Source organism: Astatotilapia calliptera, chromosome 8, assembly GCF_964374335.1.
Source record: "Astatotilapia calliptera chromosome 8, fAstCal68.1, whole genome shotgun sequence".
Lineage (NCBI taxonomy): Eukaryota > Metazoa > Chordata > Actinopteri > Cichliformes > Cichlidae > Astatotilapia > Astatotilapia calliptera.
The window spans coordinates 22,692,619-22,709,072 of record NC_137429.1 but is presented as its reverse complement, the minus strand read 5'-3'; the positions used below and the strand labels follow the sequence as shown (position 1 = coordinate 22,709,072).

The following is a 16,454-nucleotide window of genomic DNA, read 5'->3' as shown; positions in this document are numbered from 1 at the left end:
AACTATTACAGACCCTAACACATGACAATCGGCCATTTTTGAGATGGGGCCAATGACTGGAGTTTTAAAAACTGCTCATATCACATTACAAATTATATTCCATCGCCATTTGTAAAGAAGGGATAAATAATTACATTTACTTGACAGCTGTCACAAACACACCACACTCGCAACCACAAAGAACCCCCGTCTTCCTTCTCTGAATGCCTCCAGCTCTCAAATAGCAACACTCTGGAGCAGCTGTTGAGCCATAGGAGGTCATTAGTTAATTTTTTCACACCTACTCTATTTAACACCCTGTGGTGTGCATGCACACACACACATGCAAAGGAAAACATTTGCAAGCAGTGAAGGCTTAGAAATGTACAACAGCTTTCTATCTAAGCTGGGTGGGGGGGAGCATGAGAGAGTAAACAGACTGGGGGATAGGATCTAATGATATCTCTTGGCTCCATGGCTGTGCTGTGACTCATTACACTTAAAATAGTGCAAACAATACCAGATGCAAGTTTGATCATGAAGTTGAGTGTCTCATTGTCTATCTTAACTTTTTCCCACAGCTGAAATTTGAATTTCAGATAAAAGATATGATATGGAAGTTTGCCTGCGGGAGGTAAAGTGGAATGGGATACAGTAGTAATGAGAAGGATGGGGAATGTGATAGCTGACTTTAAACCTCATGAATGAAATCATAAAAATGTATTGGTTCAAATTCTTCATTTAGCTTTCATGTTCCAGCATTGCATCGTTATCTTATGGTTTGCAGTTTTCTGTCTCGCATCATTTAGTTGTGTTCACAGCAATGTTGTGCTCTCTCCACGTTCTCTACGACTGTGAGCTTGCACGTCTCACTCTTGTTTACGTTCAACATCAGTGATATTGCAATTTAAAGCCAATCTGCTTTTGTGCTCTATTTAACCGCCTCAAATAAAGTGTAAAATAAGCACAGGTCCAGACAGTTTGTCTTTCAGAGCAGCGTTAACAGAGACAGGAAGTGGAGGTGCCTGGCTCAAGAATGTCTCTGCTCTCAGGTCCCACCCAGAGGAAATGCCTGTCCGGCCTGTTAGAGTCTGCACGGGTGAAAAAGAAGTCTCCTGTTAGTGGAGTTCTGGTTAAGGATGGAAGGAGATTGAATGATGAGGAGAGCGTCCCTTGGCGAGGGATAGTTTAGATAAGCAGATGCTTGATGGTTTTCAGAGGCGTTCTAGTGATCTGGTTGGGTCAGGGGTTACAATCCGGAGAGGCTGAAGACTAAACAGTGAACATACATTCCTGAATTCTAAATTAATCATTTTATGGAGGAGGTGTGAGAAGGAAAACACTGATAGGACCATTAAGTGCCTTTCCATTATCTAATTATCTTAAGCTGTGTGGTTGCGTTCAGTTCTGGCTTACTGTGCGCCTGTGTTTTATGAGTGCTGGTCCAGCCGTTCCTTCTCCTCTTTGTCTGTCATTACACTGTGCTGCAAATATTTTCCACTGCAGCCTAAAGCCACTGATCTAATTATACAACTTTTTAAAGACTACCAGATATTTTTGTTTCTCTCAGTATCTTTCCCAAATCATATGTAAGTGCTTCTGAAAAGCCAATTGAAGAGCTCTCCCTGGACTAAGTTTTCATCAGCTTGCCAAAGTAAAGTTGGAAAGAAGTGTCAAACAGTTACAATGAAGACATTGTTTTTGTGTTAGACATCAGTGACTCGGAGGGAAAATCAGTGGAGCAGCAGCATGTACGCAGAATACTTTGCATGAATTTTCTATGTTATATTTTGTGGTGGATTTAAAAAAAAAAAGACTTCTTCAGGTTCGTATACCTGCAGATAATCTGAGGAAGGTTTCCTTTCTTTGATTTTTGTTCTGTACCTGCTAACCCACAAATGGAAATCTTGTGCCTTTTTTGCATTTGCTCCGTTGTTTTATTCTCCTTAAATTTACCCAGCAGGCATTGGATATGCTCTGTAAAACCAAGCTCCCTCAGTGGATAGCTCCTTTCGCCCAGGTGCATGGGTTTGGGGGCAACTTTCATGTCATAAAACCAATCCAGTAAAATTTATGCTACTGATTTAAAAAGGTTCAAGAATATGACAAATGTCATAATAATGATTACATAATATACCAAGGTACTATGCAATTTACACATTGATTTCATAGCTTGCAGTAGAACAACCTTTAGCATCAATAAGTTGAAAGTTGAAGCTTGTGATAGTTTTCTGTGTCACATTTATCAGTTTCACATTGTTGTGGAAGAATTTTAGCCTGTTCTTCTTGAGAAGTTCATTGTGTTTGGTGGAGATTCGGTTAAACACACCTCTCATAAGGTAACTCCACAGCATTTCAGTCAGGTTATGCTCTGGGCTTTCACTCGGCCATGGCAACAACTTGACTCTTTGGGACATTACCTTCACATTTGACTCTAGGAGGAGATCATGGTTGGTTCAGTGAATGCAAGGTGCTCAGGTCCTGTAGCTGCAAAGTCCAAATTATCACCTCTTCACCACCGTGCTTGACAGTTGGCATGAAGTGTTTATGGTAGACAGTTGCAGCTGTGTTGAGTTTTCATGCATTAAGGCCAAATATATCCATTTTGGTCTCATCTATATAAAGAACATTGTGGAAACCTAAGCTATGCTGCCATGTTCGTCTCAGAGAGAAACACATCTGAATCCTACAGACCAGCAAACTGGCACAATGTCTTCCTTTAAAGAGGTACTACTTTCCATGAGCAACTGCATCAAAGCATCAATTGCATCTGGATTTAAAATAAAGAAAATAACTATGGGATGCAAATGACACAGGGTCTATGGTCTGTCTGGGGACGCCACAAACCTCCAGACTTCAGATTCTGTGGTGATGGTACTCTATTCTCACTGTCTACAACAAAGAGTCCTGACTTATCATAGGAATCGAGATATTAAGTCCTATTAGATTCTTTTGAGTATTGCAGTCACAGTATTTTATTTCACACACTTTAGCTGCAAGGGCTTGGATTGTTTTGTGTTTTCTTCAGTGTGTGATTTTTATTACTTTAAAAAGGGGTTTCAGTGGGATCACAGGAAGGAATGCATTGACTGCAGTGTGCCGAGACAGAAGGCGATCCACGCTGAGGAATACCAGTACAGTGAAAACACTGGGAGAGAGAAATGAAAGCGAGAGGACTGTATGCGTGGCTCTTCTGTTGCAGTGTGGCTTGGGTTGCAGGCTGTGCCAAGCTCTCTATCCATCTCTCTATGCCCACAGTCTTACTCCATCTGCCAGTAGTTCCCAAAGAACTTGCCACACACATACACACACTACACACACACACAAAATCCTCTGTACTGCCGTGCACACAAGTTCCTACAAGTTTTAGAACTCACACAAACACACACACAGAAGAAATAAGAGCTGAAGGGCAGGGTGGAGTCCAGTCTGCTTTCTCAGCAAATCCTTTATTTTTGCACCTCAGCAGCAGCACAGGCATCATAAGTTACCTTCAAGATATGGCATTTCATTCCCTACTGTGAAAAAAAAGAAAGTAACCCTATGGGTCCTTGCATGCTATGTGTATTTTAGTAGATCCCTGCATGGTCAAACTGTGTGGGTTTCTTGTGGCATGAGTGAGAGTGTTGTAATGAGTGAGCAGCTGTCTGAAACTGAGTGGATGTGACTATAAACAGAAGAGCTGAAGAGGAAGGTTTATGACCTGTGGGCGCTGTGAAAACTCTGGAAAGAGCAGAAAAAATTGCTCCTCGCCTCTCCAGCGAGGTCACAGATATATAACGTAGTAGAAGACCTACTGTGGTTCTTCCCCTCATTCCTTGGATTTGTCCTTCTCCTCTCCCCCCCTTCGACCCCTTTCTTCCAGTTGGCTCAGGGTGAGGAATGCTACCCAGTGGTGGCTGGGCAGTGGGCCATGAGGAGACAGGCAATCACACAAGCAGGGTAAGAAAACGATGCGAAAAAGAAAAGGGCCCCAAACCAGAGCTGAGCTGGGAAAAGACTGAAAGTCACTGTAACAGTCGTACTTCTTCTTATCCGCTGTTGTTTCTGTGAGCTGATTAAGAAATGTAGTCCTAACTAAAATATCAGCGGCAACTGTCTACCATTCTTCACAGAGTCATCCCACAACTGCGCTTGGCTCCAGCTTTAAAACGGTGGAGAGCGGCTCTTTGACCTCTTTACGGACCTCTTTTTAACTTGGGGCGATCGTGGCTCAAGAGTTGGGAGTTCGCCTTGTAATCGGAAGGTTGCCGGTTTGAGCCCTAGCTTGGACAGTCTCGGTCGTTGTGTCCTTGGGCAAGACACTTGACCCGTTGCCTACTGGTGGTGGTCAGAGGGCCCGGTGGCGCCAGTGTCCGGCAGCCTCGTCTCTGTCAGTGCGCCCCAGGGTGGCTGTGGCTACAATGTAGCTTGCCATCACCAGTGTGTGAATGGGTGGATGACTGGATGTGTAAAGCGCTTTGGGGTCCTTAGGGGACTAGTAAAGCGCTATACAAATACAGGCCATTTACCATTTGTTCAGTACAGCAGTGCAACACTGGTAACAGTCACCTTCACCTACAGAAAGTCCTCCTGGCTCACAAATGCCCTTTTACTCAATGCTTGCAAGTACTAGCTTGACCTTTTAATGCAACAGCTGCTGTGCTCAGTGTTATAGCATCATGCATTATCCCTAGTGGCAACAAATTACATTTAAAGGCATATGTGAAGAATTCAAGTGGCAGCCACCAGAGCTTAAAAATGAAGTCATAAGAGAAAATCGGCAGTTCCACTTGAAGCAGGCTCTGAATCCTCACACACTCCCATGATGACTCTACAGTACAAAAATACATGTTTACTGCCTTACACCAAAACTGCTTTGCTTGTGAGATCTTGTTTCTGTCTCCTTCCTAATATTTAAGGTTGTTGAAAGGAACAAGTAAGGGCTGCTAGCTTAATTGGTCAGCTGACCAGTTTTACCTTGCAGCTACTGTCAACCTCCAGCAAATGGTCCGAGAATGCACATTTTCCCCTAGTGCCACTGGGTCGCTGTTCAGTCTCTAGGCCCTCTAGATTTTATTTTTTGCAGTAAGTGAAATATAAATATTTTTCATATAAGGTCTACAGTCTGTGGATGTACCTTGGTAATCAGGCTAGTTAGCATTAGCTGTTAACTTAGAGGTCTACGCTTCCTGCTTGTCCAAAGAAAAACAACAAGTCAAAATGCCAGAACAGCAGACTTCAGAAAGATAGCGTATAAATCAATGGGTCATGCTGTGGTGGTTACATAAACCCTTTAAAAACAGTCTCTGGGAGAATTCCTGACTTTAGCACTAATCAGCTGTGGTATCAAATTAGACCGACAACTGTCATCATCATGTCAACGCAGCTATTTGTACAAATTTTGAAGCAACAGGCTTTTCCACTTGTTAGCTTGAAAACATCACATACTGTTATTTTTCACATTTAAATCCAAGCAATAACCATCACCCCCAATGTGACAAAATACAGCTCTCGCTCTTACTCACATGAAAGCAGTAAAACCCCTTTCTTCCTCATCACATTGAAATAGAAACCTCAATCAACAGCTATTTTCACACTTGCAACCTGACCACTTGCATTTCCACGTTGTCATTTAAATGCCACCAGGGCAAACATACTGAGAAATAATTACAGTGAGTTGCAGACAGACGCCGGCACCCGGTGCAGTCCAGCTTAGATAACCACTTAGCAATCTGTCCAAACACTCCTGGAGCATGTTTTTGGTTAGCATGACTGGGATTTTGTTCATGCTTTAGATCAGAGGCACGCCTGATGTGTTTGTGTGTGAGTGAAGGCAGCGCACACAGGTTCAGTCTTCTAGGTCAATCATCCATATGCAAAGACCACAGAGGTCACACACTGACATTTCTCACAGCACAAAGACATATGAGCCTTTGTTCTGATCTCCTATCGGGGCCTTGTACATCACTGACCAGTGGATTAACTGAGTAAACATTTAGTACAGTTTATATAAGCGTCTGTGTTGTCACACCTTTAGATTCACAGGCTTTGACAAAAGAATCCACACTCAACTGCATGTACACACACACACGCACACATGCACAGAAAACTGCGTTACTCTGGCACGTATTTGTGGTCTGTAAATAGCCGCCCTTCTCCTGTATCTTCCCCTTCCTTTGACTCTTTTGAGAGTCTATGTGAAGCCACACATCATCCAGCTTCAGGGCTCGGCTCTCCCCGATAACCTGAAAGGTGACATTGCTGTGGTCACAGCCTGACATTTGGACATGGCAGTCGGAAAAACCCATCTGTGTGTATGTCTGTGACTGAGCAGAATAAAGGAAGATGTGTGGAAAGTTTAAAACAATGTATTATCAGCACTATTTCCCTGGTTTGAAGAGGAGACAAGAGTACTGGGAGGCTCGGTGTATGGTAAACACAGAGGTGGCAAAGGCAAAGAAAAAGTTTTGTAGTGAGTTTTCTGTGAGGACATTAGAAGGGGATAAAGACTTGAATCATTGCCTAGACCCAAAGAATGAGCTGGGAAGGATGTGCAGCAGGTTGGAGGATGGAAACATAGTAACAACTAAAGGGAGTCTGTTGAAAAAGTGGAAGGAGTACTCTGGGTAGCTCATGAATGGAGACAATGAAAGCAAGAAGAGGACATGTAGAGGAAAGTTAGTGAACCAGGAAGTGCAGAGGACTAGTGAGGAGGAAGTGAGGGCAGTTATGAAGTGAATGAAGAGTGGAAAGGTTGTTGGTCAACTTAATATACCTGTGGAGGTATGGTAAAGCTAACTGGCCATAACATAGAACAATACAATTACTGGAACAAGTTGTAGGTTAAGAAATGATGATCAGTGAGCAGCAGCGTGGCTCCATGCTGAGAAAAGGCATGACAGATGTGAGATTGAGAGTATTGATGGAGAAGTATTGAAAATGTAAGGAGAAGTTTCACTGTCTTTGTGGATCTAGAAAAAACAGATAATAGGTTGCCAAAAGAGGAACTGTGGAGGCTGGCAGAGAAGTATTTGAGGGTTGTGTAGGACACGTACGAGGACAAGGAGGCAGAGATGGAGGGTGGGACTATATCAGGGATCGGCTCTGAGTCACTTCTTGTTTACAGTGGTGATGGACAAGCTGTCAGACAAGGTCAGGACTATAATGTTTTCAGATGACATTGTGATTAGTAGTGAGAGTAAGGAGCAGGTGGAAGAGTCTGAAGGGTTGGCGGTATGGTGGAGGGAAGAGGGATGAAACTCAGCAAAAGCAAGATTGAACACATGTGCGTGAAGGAGAGGAGCAGCCAGGCAGGAGGAAAAGTGGAAAACCACAGAGAAGATTCATGGATGTAGTGAAGGAGGGGATGTAGGGTGAGCTGAAGATAGATGATCCACTATAGGCTCCACGGTGACAACCTCTAAAAGGATCGGCCAAAAGAAAATGAACAGTAAAGACTCCTCTTTCATGTGGAGTAATGTATGAGTCCATCATGTTTAGACCTTCGTCCATAATGTAGTCATGTCAGACACACTCTTTCTGTGATCACGGGAGTCTCACCCACCTGCTGTTCAAATCTTTTGTTTGCATGAGACAGCCAACCAGAAGAGGAGGGTGGCCTTAAAGATCAGCCTGTTTCAAACAGTAAATGAGCTGAGGCTCCGCAACAATAAAGTCTACAATAAGTTACGGTTCTATCTGTTGTTATTTTGTATTTTTGGTTGTCTTCTTTTTTTAAAGATTGATGTAACTTCTGTTTTTTCTGGTTCAGAAACAGGAAGATAACATTTTGAACCCTGCCTTCGTGGCACCGTTCAGTTAATTGTTTCTCCAGCTGGCTAAACAGAATTACTACAAAGATGTGACGCTCCAACATGCAGTGTTCAAAGGTCAGCAACCAAGCTATGAATGAAGATTAGGCTTGACCATAGAGACATAAAAAATAGCTTTTAGTTACATAGCCACGTCTAAAAAGAATATAAGAGACCCTCCCATATCAAAGGAGAAGTATACCAGTATGTATGGTTCATATTCGTTGTTATCTTGAAATTCCTGAATAGAAAGACATTTTCTGTCATCTCTTAAGAGGTAGCTGTTTGGTTGAGGTTTAGTTTGGTTCAGAATGCAGGTGAAATTTGAAATTACTTAAAGACTCAAAGATTGTTACATCTTCAGAAAATATTCTGTCCCCGCTTAAAAACTGGACATGGAACATGACAGTCTTTGTGAGGGCAACTTTGAGTTTGTGTATGCATGCGTACATCTTAGTGTGGTTTCCTGTTTTAGACTGTACTGACATAAAGCGTGGTCTCACAATAGCCCATTGTCCCGTCTCCCCTCCACGCTTCCTGTCAGCGCAGAATTCACGGAAATAAGGACACAGTGCAAACAAACAGCAGCGGCTACAGATCTCCACCCACTCTAGGGTCCTCCAGGAGAAACCCGTCCTCGACTCAGGGGGTGGTAGCGTTCCTGCCAGGAAGCTAATCAGCGTCGCATCCCACTTTGACGAATGCAAGAGAGCCACATTTACAGTGTGCATATGTGCGCGCTTGGATACGTGTGAATGTTGACTGATGAGGAATGGAGCAGGAGGTGGTGAAGGGTGGAGGGTGGAGTAGAGAAAGAAGAGTTGGGGTATGAAAAACGAAACCAGGAATTGTGGGGATTTCCAACAGAGGCCTCTATGGTTTGTAGTATATCAAACAGTGTGATTACACTTAGAGCGAGCTGGTTTTCTTTGGTGGGAAAGTAGACTTTGCACATTTTTGGGGGTTTGGGTGCATTGTGAAGACATGACTGCTCTCTTTTTCAAAAAGTAAATGTCAGTTTTTTATTAGACGTCTGAGAAAATCATTATGTTGCGGCTCAGTTTCACAGTCATGGATTATGGGTAAATTCTTTGGTCATCTTCACTGTCTTTTCCTTGAAGTCTGGGACTAGGATTCATCTGTGAGGCTGAGTTTCCCAAAAAGTGCAAGTAAAATGATAATAATACCACTCTGATAAAAAGCGAATAGCTTAAATAAGAAGCTCACAGTCTGCTAGCTTAACTACCTTGGCTCTGGCTGCATTCAACATATCGGCCTGCCAGCTCACTTCATGCTCAGCAATTTAAATTTTATATCTGATTTCATACACACAAAAGCCGCAGTGTTAAAATTACAAATTTAAATGTGCCTTACTATTTCTTGGCCACTGTGTTTAGGTGGTTGTATAGATTAAACAACAATGCTGATGTTAATGTTAGTCAGCTCCAGGATAGTGAGGTCAGCCGTAGCTGATTTTGTTAAACGGTGCGGTCGGTCTTACCTTCATTTAAACACAACCAAGGCAAAATATATAATCACTGATTACAAGAAAATGTATTCAAATGAGGACAAAAGAAGAAAAAGATTTTCACACGACATTAGCCGAGAAATAGTGGGATTGCTAAAGAAACTTTCTATGGTATATATCTACGGTTAGAGAGACATATTATAAGGTTAGAGATAAAGTATAGAAAATGGGGAGAATATCTAGACCTCATAATATCATATCACACCAACAGGGCACTTCACTCTCAGACTGGAGGCTTAATTGTGGTACCTAGGATATTTAAAAGTAGAATCGGAGGATCTCTTCTGTAGCTCCCTGTTTGGATTCAGGAGACCGACTCTCTCTACTTTCAAGATTAGTCTAAAAACTCTTATTTTTGATAAAGCTAGGGCTGGATCAGGTAATCTTGAACCCTCCCTTAGTTACAGTGCAATGGGCTTGGCTGGAGCAGTCTAGGCCTGAATCACTGTTTGGGTGTCATTCACATCTTTTCACTCTGTGTTTATGCACCACTCTGCATTTAGTCATTACTTATTATTAAACTCAGGCTCTCTTTCACAGTTTCGCCCTGTCTTCCGTCCAAATCCAACCAGATATGGCACACGGCTGCGTCTCCCTGAGCCTGATCACGCTGGAGGTTTCTTCCTGTTAAATGGGAGTTTTTCCTTCCCACTTTTGCCAAGTGCTTGCTCATAAGGGTTTATCTGATTGTTGGAGTTTTTTCTCTATTATTGTCAGAAGAATGTTTTGATGTAATGCTACAAAATAAAATACATTTTCCGTAAATACTCAAAGCAGGAGCTTGGATCTCATCTGCTCGTATATTTGTGGGTATCTATGCATTAATGTGTATATAATGTACATGAGGATATATGTATATAATACTGTAATTTCTTCTATTTGCTTTTGTTTTATTATGGCTGAATTCTAATTTAAGTTAAAAAAAATTAATAGTGATGAAGCTTGTCTGACTGCTGCCAAGGAAGATTGCTGATGACTTGTTGGGCTGTTGAAAGGAGCTGTCTTCTGTTCTGATGTCCTGTATTTGGCTTAAAAAAATACTAAAAATTCTTAACACAGAAAATGAAATCTACACAGACAGAGTAGATCATGACCATTAAGGGACAGACAGTCGATGGTATTCGGCCTTATAAATATGGAACATTTATTGATTCAAATCTGACCTTTGCAGCAAACTGTCTATCATGGATATGTGTCTGTAAAGAACAGATACTCACTAACTCAGTCTATTTGTTAAATGGTCTAATAGACTGATTGTTGAGCCACAGCTGAACCCATCATCCCTGTACGCCAGACAGTCACACTGGCTGGCTGCTTTGATTTTACTTGACACTAGTCCCAAAGTGCACAACAACAAGGCTTAAAAATAGCTTTGTTCCAGCTGTCATTAGTCAAAAGAGTCCGATTGTTATTTATCTCTTCATTATGATGCATTGTGTTTATCTGTTGTCTGTGTTTGTTTAGAAAATGCGAGCGTCAGGATGGACGACCCACTTAGCGCAGAACAAATCTACCTCTGGGTACAAATATAGTAACTTTAACCTGAACTTTATTGATCTTATTCTGTTCCACAGGGCAGCAGCTCAGTTCACTCACAGTCTGAAAAAAGCCATTTAGAGCAGTCTGAATGCCCCCCGGCTCACAGGGTTACTTTTAAACATCCTGACCTCATTATATAAAACACTGTGAGCATCAACCATTGTAACAGCACATATATGACAGAAAAGCATAACAGCTGATAGGTATTTATAAGTCTTTTGTGAGCTGATGTTTTCTTGCATAATCTGAAAAGGTGTTAAGTGCCAGACTGGCCCCACACACACATGTATACAAAACATAGACTCACAACCACATGAGCGCACAGGGAAAAACACACCCGTGCTGCCAAATCCACAGACACGCCAGCGAGTATAGAGATCCAATCAGGAAACAGTCTTGATGAAAACAAGACATTTGGGATTGTTTCCACTAAAATAGCAAGAAGGTCCCTGAACACATCATTCAGACAGAGTCATGGAGAGAGAGAGAAAGAGAGAAAGGGAGAGAGAGAGAGCACCTGTGTCCACTGCAGACTCCCCAGACAGACGTTTGGTTCCAGACTCCTGAAAAACACAGTAGCTGCTGTTATTCTAAGAGTCAAATTAGCGGACTGGACGCTAAAAGTTGGAGAGCCCTAATTTAAACCAGTCTGGCTGCTGTGGAGTAGAGAAAGGATTTACTAACTAGTGCTCAATGCCGACTGCAAAGTGCACCAGTGCAATAAAAAGAGTTATTGCTTAGACTGAGAATTTAAAGCGAATTAAGTTCGGCTTTGATTGAAAGTGAGAGTTCGAATCATAGCGAGCAGTGTCTTCTGGCAACAGGCCACTCAAAAATCAGGGTTAAGCTTTACTTTCCTTCTACGTTAGCAGTGTCCAGATGCTTTTTTGAGGTCTACCTTTATGGGTCAAGCAGCGGCAAAGTAATAAGATGACCCAAAACAAAGCCATTCCTGTAAGCACACTCATAATAAAAGCAGTACATATTTCTGTAATGTTGCGGCACATTTTGGGAGGGAGACCTTTTTTACTTTCCAAACCATTACTTATAATTTCAGAGGGCTGTTGTTCATTACCTGAAAATGTCTCTGGTCTCAAATGCAAATATGTTACAGTTCATGGCTGGCTTGAAAATGACTTTGGAAATTGGTCAGGTTTCTTGGGCTTTTGCTGCTGGAAATGGTTTCAGCGTTTCTGGCAGGCTTTTGCACTGTGTGAAAGTTGCTTCCTGGAAAGTCTTCCCAACTTTTTAGTCTGTGAATTATTCATCCTGCTTCAATTCACTCCACTCACACCTTCCTCCTTAAGCCCCCCGTATTCCCTCTTCTGAATGCTTTTTTTTTTTTTTTTGCAACTTGACATCATTTCCACACATTGATGCCCTTTTCTTACTTTACTGTATGCTTTTTAAATGTCATTATGCCATAGGGTGTTTTGAATCTACAGTCTGCGTAGCCCCACTCCACTTAGATGCAGTTCTTGTACAAAACATGCATTTTACAATCATGGCAGATTTATCACCGAAATCTATATTTAGTTCGGATAGACCAAGAAAAAGATTGACAGGTCATTTCACACCTGTGTGCTTGAAGCAACTAAGCTGAGTTTATCAGTTCATGTTAGCTTGCTAATCAAACTAACAGTACATCACAAGCTGACTGGGGCTAAGGTTTTGAGAGCAACAAGTCAGCATCCTAACACCTGTTAATTCAAATGCATGACTAACATTAAATTCGTATTGCTGTATGAGCTGGAAGCGTAGTTTGGGGGGTTTACACTTTTGACTGCTAAGCGAACTCGTAGACAAGCAAGATGGACAGCTTAGGCTTTCAGGATGAAGATGACACTCAACCTTAATTTCCCCTAATTTTCCATAATATCCACTCTTTTTTTGGACTCCAGAAAAAAAATCCCTGGTCAGCCAAGATCTCTTTTGCTTTCGTTTCCTATCGTTACATTATATCACATTACAAGTTCTATGCAGATGCGGTGCAACATTATGTAAAGCACTGGATACCATGATGTGAGATTCCAATAAATACAGCAGAGCTAGCATTAAGCGAGAAAGAATTGCACTTAATTGCATGAATCATAGAGTTGGTTAACTAATGCAACAATGCTGTAAAGCTTCACTCATCTTATAGTACTGGGTTGGGCATCCTTTTTGCCTTCAGAACTGCCTCTTTGTGGAAAAGATTTAAAGTGTGCCAGGAAAATATCCTCCACATTATCACATCACTGCCAGCCTGAACTGTTGATATACGGCATGATGGATCCATGCTGTCATGTTGTTTTTGCCAAATTCTGACACTGCCATCAGATGTTGCAACAAACACAGAGATTCATTGCAAAAGGCAGTGTTCAATCTTCTGTTGTCCGAGTTTTTTACTGAGCACGTATGAATTTACAGCCTTAGTTTCCTGTTCTGAGCTGGCAGGAGCAGCATCCAGTGTGGTCTTCTGCTGCTGTAGTCCATCTGCTTCAATGTGTTGAACATGTTGTACGTTCAGAAATCCTCTTCTGTGTAGCTTGGCTGTGATTAGTGGTTATTTGAGCTACCGTCACCTTCCTATCAGCTCAAGCCAGTCTAGAGATTCTCCTCTGACCTCTGGCATCATTGAGGCATTCATTTTTTCTCTTTTTCTGAACATTTTCTGTAAACCCTAAAGATAGCTGTGTAGATCAACAGTGTCTGAAATACTCAGACCAGTCCATCTGGCACCAGCAACATCCCACATTTAAAATTTCTTAAATCATCTTTCTTCCCTATTCTAATGCTCAGTTTGATCTTTAGCAGGTCAGTTTGACCATGTCTACATGCTTGAACTGCTACATGTGATTGGCTCAGTAGATAATTATAAGAACGAGCATTTGAACACTTTACATTCATCTGAAACACATTTTGATACCTGTGTAACTAAAGAAGAAAATCTTACTTACTCTGATAAGTCAAGTTTGGGAAGAGGTGCATTAAAGTGTTATTAGTGCATTAACAGTGTATCATAAAAGGAAGCCTGCAATATATACAGTATAATATATACTGTAGTGATATTTTTCAGAATGGTTATTTAATCCAAACCCACGACAAACTATTTTTCTGTGATTGCTGATTCTTTCACCAGATGCATCAAATGCCATCATTTGCACACTCCAACTGACAAAGATCGCAGTCGAATATTTTCTTTTCCAGTCAGCACATGGAAGGACTCACTGAAGAAACAAGCCACAGGTAAATTAATTGAAGCCAGACAAGCGACTCTGACACTCTCTGACACCAAGTAAATCGTAGTAGGCAGTTAACAAGCGCGTCATGTGCTGATGTTTGCCGTCACACACCTACTTATGAGGCAGGAGGGTGGTTTGGTTGTGCATTTTCGAGTAAGACACAGACATAAATATATTTTTTCACCCTCACTGCTGCCACTGGTGCTCGCAGGGGAAATATTTAGCTATAAAAACAATGAGAGGTTCACTCTGGTTCATGAGGGGAAAGGCTGCCGTCCCTCCCTCTGTCTTCTGGACTGCTTGTGCGGCGATACCCAACTTTCCCCGATCTTGCTCTCTTCTGTTTCCTCTTTGGATGGTTATAATTACCCCGTCGTCATGCTGAGGAAAAAGCAAAACAGTGATCTGTATCTACATCAAGGACTGGTGGCCATAGTTTAAATACAGGGCCCTTCATGCTGTACATATTTGTGTGTGTGTCATGTACAAAAAGAGGATCTCAGCATGTGAGTGCAGCAGGTTACATAATGTGTACTTGTATGTATTTTCACAGAATAAAGTGTGTGTTTGTCACATTCTGGAATCCCCTAAATCCCCAAAAGACCTAAACTCACACGTTTGCATGCATTCATTGGGGAAATGTACACTTCAGGTCATTACCCCAAAAAAGCTTTTCCAAACAAGGCAGCGATAAGCAAGTGCCAAATTGGGAATGTTTGGCCACAGAGTCACTGAAGTGTGTGTTTGCGTGTGACTCTCAAAGGAATCGACACAAGCTGCCCAGAGCCGTGATAAGTCGTGTTCTCATGTCAGTTTCTCGCCCCATGTGTTAATCAGAGGAGACATCACATAAATCACCATTTGATAAACCAGAAGGTTTAAAGACTGTACTGCCAGACTGAGCGGGACAGGAGGAGTGGGAGGTTAAAAATAAAAGCGGTAAGGCATCAAAACTCTTAAATCCAGGGATCGCGAGTTTTGAGAGGCATACAAGCCGTGAGAGAGTTGGAAGGGGGGGGGGGGGGGGGGGGGGCAGTGCAGCTTAGACCAAGAAAAATGAAAACCAGAGGGAGAGATTGTGAAAAAGCACTAAATTTGTAATCTTGCCTCCTTTCGGGGACATGGTCCTGAACGGCATCCAAAAACTTGTGAGCTTTTTTGAGCAAATAGCTGAGATGCCTCAGAACAGGGGTTGTTTATCTTGGGATGGGGTGAAGGAAGGAGACAGAAGAGAGATGTAAGGGAAGCCTAGAAGAGAGGGAGGGTGGCAAAAACATAGGGATGAACAGGAGGATCTGAGACTGTGTAAGAAAAAAAGATTAAAAATTGATGCAGAAGAGAGATGAGATGCTTGGGAAAGTGGTCTTTACAAAATAATAATAATAATACTCGGGCAAATCTACAGGAATAATATTTGGTATCTCGACCTCCAGCAACAATGAAGAGAGCAGTCTTTAAATCTAGACAACCAGCAAGCCCAAACAAAAATTTATTGGAAAAACAAATCTAGAAAACAGCCTCCACATGAGTCTGCAGATGAACAAAATACAATTTTTACTTGTAACATCTCAACAAGCTTTGCAAACTGAAGTGCTGACTTAATGCTGATAGTGTATCAACCGAGATAACTGCAGTTAAAAGTCCAAATCTATTAATGCTTTCTAACATGATTTCATCAGGCCAGTGCAGGGTGATAGCAGCAAGATACTGATTAATTACATTACGATACACAAAGGACATGGCTGTGGTGTTTAAACTGTGCTCAGTTTGTTATGAGGGACCCAAAATATGCCAAGAAAATATCTCCATCACCACCTGCAGCATGAACTGTTCATACAAGGCAGGATGGATGTTGTGAGCCTGTGTGAACTGTAGCTTCTGCTCCTGGGCTGTAGTCCATCTGGTGTAGCCCATTCATTGTTGTGAGGGAAAACCCTAATAGATCAGCAGTGTCGGGGTGCTAAAAACCAGTTTGCACAGGTGTATTATGAATGGAAAAAGCTTCGTTTAGAATATGAACTTTTTACTTAATAAAAAGAACAAGTTTTAGGATCAAAATATATGTAAATGGTTGACTGGTTCTTGTGTAGCCCTTATCTAGTCTACCTCAAGTGTTTAATAGAACATGCCTCGTTCAGCCATTCACACAAGCACCTGTTTTCCTGCAATCAACTACTTGATGTAAATGTAACATTCATACACATTTACACTCTGAATCCATCGGAGAGCAACTTGGAGTTTAGTATCTTGCGTTGGCATACAGAATGGAGTGGCCCAGGCTCAAACCACAGACTTCTGATTAGGTAGGTGATCTGCACTACCTCCTGAGCTAAAGCCTCCCCTATGTAAACATATAAGAACATAAATCATACTAGTGAACAACTAGTTACA

General features: G+C 41.9%; 1 long non-coding RNA gene across 1 annotated transcript; it reads left to right on the top strand.

The window, feature by feature from the left end:
- The first annotated feature begins 8,450 nt into the window (after nucleotides 1-8,450).
- On the top strand, nucleotides 8,451-10,079 carry LOC145430329 (uncharacterized). The gene is made up of 2 exons (XR_013910814.1): nucleotides 8,451-8,650; nucleotides 9,841-10,079. It is a non-coding gene; the product is annotated as an uncharacterized LOC145430329 (long non-coding RNA).
- Nucleotides 10,080-16,454: the final 6,375 nt, after the last annotated feature.